At 41.9% G+C, this 5464-nt stretch overlaps 1 pseudogene; it reads left to right on the top strand.

Moving 5' to 3' along the window:
- Positions 1-1437: 1437 nt before the first annotated feature.
- On the top strand, positions 1438-1559 carry LOC145409169 (5S ribosomal RNA; annotated as a pseudogene).
- The last annotated feature ends 3905 nt before the right edge of the window (positions 1560-5464 follow it).

The raw sequence follows: 5464 nt of genomic DNA, 5'->3' as shown, positions 1-5464 counted from the left end.
AGAATTTCTTCGTTGTCTGAGTTAGATGTAACTCTTGCACATTGCGGCTGTAATTAATTTTACTAAACTAGCCTGGCAGCAGAGACAATGAAGACCAAACTACGTCCTCGGGTTGAAGGAATCAATATAGAATGTATTTCTACCGCAAGTCAGAAAGAACCGCGAGTGACTACAGCCCACATTTAATCGTCTATATCATATTACTTGTTCATTATATAGTTCATGTGAAAACAACATTAAGAATACAGTAACTTGTTTAACAGTGTCAGTCTGCCATGAATAACCTCTAAGTAACTAAAATCCTCGAATAGATAATCAAAATATAACAAGAAAATTGACACGACCGTGAATGAATTAATAGGGACAGTATTAACACTCAGACTTCTCAGGCATTCTATTGGGGTGTTAGACAAAATATTTACATAAGAGTTGGCGTGACCAGGAGAGGTTTAATATTCGTGTATGAAAATACAGCAGTGTGTAAGAATGAACGTGATTTATGCAATACTAGCACGGGTAACGGCTGTACAGGGGAAAAAAGCTATGATGGAAAGCACTGATACATATAAAATATTCACTGGCTCTTATAAGATGAAATTTTTCATCAAAGAGCTAGGTCATATCTTGTATAGTACGAATTTTCTGTAACTTTATCCTATGGACCAAATAAAAATTTTCATTATCAATATCTTTCTAGACCTCTGTAATCTGGGAGTGGAAAAATTTGTATCAAGAGAAAGAGGGAAAGAAAACAGGAAAAAAGAGTGGTTTAATAGAAGGTGTATGATAGCACAAAAAGAGAGAGATAAGGCGTGGAACAATTGGAGAGAGGTAACAACAGAACAAAGGAAGAATATAAAAGAACAAGAAATGAATACACAAGAATACGTAGAGAAGAAGAAAGGAATTTTGAAAAAGGTATAATAGACAAATGCAAGGATGAACCCAAACTGTTTTATAGATTTGTTAATGACAAACTGAAACAAAAGGAAGGAATCACCAAACTGAAAGTAGAAGGAGAGGTCTTTAAGGATGCGGCAATGCAAGCAGAAATAATGAACAAACGTTTCCAGTCAGTTTTCACTAAAGAAAAGGAGCCTGTGGAAGGGGAGGGAGTGATTAGAAATGTTCCGGTGATAAAAGATATACAAGTGGAGGTACAGAAAGTGTATAAATTACTGGAAACTCAAGATGTAAGGAAAGCCCCAGGACCTGATGGAATTTCTAATTGGGTACTGAAGGAATGCAGAGAACAACTGGCGGATAAAATTCACAGTTTAACCGTGTGCTCACTGGAAGAGGGGAAAGTGCCACAAGAATGGAAGAGGGCAAAAGTGGTACCAATTTACTAGGGAGGAAACAGGGAAGAACCCCTGAATTATAGACCAGTGTCTCTAACCAGCATGGTCGCAAAATTGTGTGAGAGAATCCTGAAAGACAGATGGATAAAATATCTGGAAGAGTACACCGCTTCCCGTCCGATCAGCGAAGTTAAGCAACGTTGGGTCTGGTTAGTACTTGGATGGGTGACCGCCTGGGAACACCAGATGCTGTTGGCATAACGTTCTCCCTATGTGTCAAGTGGGGTTGGTGGAGGATTAGTGCCCCTCCCTGTAAAACAATTAACTCTAAGCCCTTGGCCACCCCGTTTGGGATACGTGGCGTCTGGCAATGAATGAATGAAATTATCATTATCATTATCATTACCGCCATTGTCTGGGACCCTGGGGACCACCCCTTGTAGGAGACAATCCCTGGGATTCCATTTTACGCAATGGGCCTATGTTCCTTCTTGGACCCATTTCCCTAGGGATACAGACCCCACTGAGCTATTTCTACCATGAACTAATCCCTCTGGACCTATTTTCCAACTACCCACTCACTCCCCGACCAACCCTTCCCACCTACCTACTCTGCTCAACAACCCAGTCGACCCACCCCATCCATCAGCTCATCCAGCCAGCCCGTTGTAATGTAATGTTGACATGATTTTAGAAGGATGTTAAAAACCCCACTGGGGCATGTTGGCTCAGTGGTAGAGCGCCTGACTCTGGACCGAAGAGTCGTGAGTTAGCGCCCCTCCCCGGGTAAGCTGACACGCCGGGAGAGGTTGCGCTCTCCTGTCACCTAGCTGGTTGTAGGAGCCGTGACTCAGTAGTTTAGAGTGCTCTAACCAAAGGTCGAAGGTTCAAGTCCACCTAAGGGTCACTGGTAGACATCAGGAAGGGCATCCGGTCATAAAGTGCTACACGCTGGAAAACCTAAGTCCTCTACCCAGGGGCAACGCCTTAGCCCTTATCAACAAAAGGGGACACGGCGTAGAACTCAGAAAAAAAAAATGGCCACCATGTTTGAACCATGCTGATCCATTCTTCTTAATTCTAATTATGGTCATTAGAGGCGCTACCTTTACAATTTTAAACTACACCAAGAAATTCCCAGTAATAAGTTACCCATGTTAATTTTCTTTGGAATCCTCTAGACATTTCTGTCTTAATTTCCATAGCAGATAAACACACAGACAATCACACTTTCATAAATATGGATAATATTTTACCTTCATTGCTCTCTACATGATGTGGTGGCAGACTCATACTGGATGGTGTTACATCAGGTCGTATTCTGTGTTTTGGAAATTTTGTAACGTGGTTTCATATTCTCTTTCATGAGATTAATATGTTCGTAGTATTGACCCAGTTTGCTTATTAGCGTGCAAGAGTGAAAATAGGTGAAAATTAAGTAAAAATATCTGCCAAAGAGGAGCCACGAAGTTTCTACCACCTGGAACTCAGACCACCAAATCATCTGTTTCTCCCCCTCATCTCCAGGGCGTTTCTAATTTTGTGCTGACTAATGTCAAATTATTCCATTCAGTATAGTACACCACTCTTGTAATGAACAGATTAATTATGACTATATCTAAATCCCTAAAGGTAGAAAAGTTTCCTCAAAGGTAAATGAGATGCTCTGGAATTACCCAAAAAATTGTTCTATAGACGTAAATAATTAAAGATAAAAAAATTAATAAAATAAAAGAATGATTAAATAAACTAATAAATGCATGTGTGTGTGTGTGTGTGTGTGTGTGTGTGTGTGTGTGTGTGTGAGAGAGAGAGAGAGAGAGAGAGAGAGAGAGAAAGAGTGAGATAATGTAAAGAGCACATTTTTTTTTTTTTTCCTGCTGATAAATTGACGATTTTATTCAGTTCATGATACCACTCCTGTAATGAGAGGGGTTAAGGAAGGCTTCTCTTTATTGAAGACCTTGGCTTCTTTGATTCTGTCTTGAAATGTTATTTTATGAGAGAAGCGAAAATGAAATACGCAAGAAATTTATTTAGCAACGGGGTTATACTCGTAGAAGAACTGTAGAGCGTCTGTTTATTTGCTGGACCCTCTAAAAGGCATGACTAAACCATGTGACAGTCAATAATAGAAGGGATTAGGGTAAGGATAAAAGAAAGGAGAGGGGCCAAATACACCCAACCCTTAGTCCAAAAAGACACTGAGAGTAGTCAGGCAGGGGCACGGGCTGGGACAGCATGATACTGATCCAGGCATCTTCAGGGTAAAAAATTATTCGCAGTTGTTTCTATTGAGTTACTTTACCTTATACACACACACACACACACACATATATATATATATATATATATATATATATATATATATATATATATATATATATATATATATATATATATATATATATATATATATCTTCATAAGCATCATCATCATCAGCCGTTGAGGTCCACTGCAGGACCAGCCAATTCCTACCGAAGCAGGGACGATACAGCCAATGTATCTCTACCCAGTGGCTTAGGCTGTCTGGTAGAGATTGTATGTAGGGTAAGAAGTGCTTGTGAGTGTGATTGTAGTGTTGCAGTGGCTTTGGATGTGTGTGTAGTCTGTGAACCAAGCGTAATCGGCCCGCCTTAAGTCGATTGGGTGCAAGCATACTAGTATGCGACACAGGTTCAACCACAGCACCCTTTGTGTCCGCCAAAGTAGCAAGTGGCTTGCTGAACGCTTTCCTAAAGTTTTTTTACAACTCTGGCGGGAGACGAACCCGCGCTCACCAGCGTGCGAAACACACACTGTACCACGGAGGCTCATATATATATTGCCAGGCGCCTTAATCCCATAAGGGGTGGCCACAAACAAATCGCCTCCATGTCGCCCTGTCTCCCGCCATTTCACTGCCCTGCTCCCAGCTCACACTCCCTTCTCTCATATACCTCTCCACTCCATCCCTCCATCTCATCCCTGGCCTCCCCAGGATGAGATGGAGGGATGGTGTGTGTGTGTGTGTGTGTGTGTGTGTGTGTGTGTGTGTGTGTCTTTTTCTTTTTTGTGTGTGTGTATATACTGTACATATGGTTTATATATATATATATATATATATATATATATATATATATATATATATATATATATATCGTCAGACGCCTCAATCCCGTTTGGGATGGCCACAAACAAAACGCCTCCAAGTCGCCTTGTCCCCCGCCATTTCACTGCCCTGCTCCCAACTCACACCCCCCTCTCTCATATACCTCTCCACCCCATCCCTCCATCTCATCCTAGGCCTCCCCCTCCCTCTTTCTCCCTCCACCTCACTCACATACACTCTCTTCGTCAGTCTTTCACCCTCCATCCTCTCCACATGGCCAAACCACCTCTGTGGTACAGCGGTAGTCTGTGCGCTTCGTACACGGGTGAGCCAGGGTTCGTGCCCCGCCAGGGTCATAAACTTTGGGAGTGTTCACCCGGCCACGTACTGCATTGGCGGACACAAGGGGTGCTGCGGTTGAACCAGTGTCGCTTACTATAAAGTATGCTTGCACCCAGTCGGCTTACGCGGGCCGATTACACCTGCTTCACGGAGTACACACACATCCAGAGCCACTCCAACACTACAATTACACTTACAAGCACTTCTCACCCTACATACAATCTCTACCAGACAGCCTAAGCCACTTGGTAGAGATACATTGGCTGTATCGTTCCGACTTCGGTCGGGATAGGCCGGTCCTGCAGTGGATACTCAAACGGTTGATGATGATGATGATGATATATATATATATATATATATATATATATATATATATATATATATATATATATATATATATATATATAACCCAGGCCAGCGCCTGTCAGGTGCCTAATAGATAAATAGGAACTAACAAGGGCCAAAAAGTCTACCTGAAAAGGACCCTAAACAAAGGTACGATCAAGTAACATTGCTTAGCGTCCTGTTAGACATAGAGAATATTGCTGGAGCCACCCTGGGGGTTCCTTTTTGGACCCGTCCTCTATTAGGTACATTAACTTAAGTGACTCGAAGACAAATGTGATAACAGGCCGGCCCTTGCCTCAAGCAGGTTCCGACATCTATGGGAAAGAAATGGATTAGATTATGATGATGATGATGAAAACAGTAGTAGTAGTAGTAGTAGTA

Source organism: Coenobita brevimanus, chromosome 79, assembly GCF_032717465.1.
Source record: "Coenobita brevimanus isolate Jiangsu-jjx chromosome 79, ASM3271746v2, whole genome shotgun sequence".
In the NCBI taxonomy this organism is placed as follows: domain Eukaryota; kingdom Metazoa; phylum Arthropoda; class Malacostraca; order Decapoda; family Coenobitidae; genus Coenobita; species Coenobita brevimanus.
This window is presented reverse-complemented; position numbering and strand designations above follow the sequence as displayed.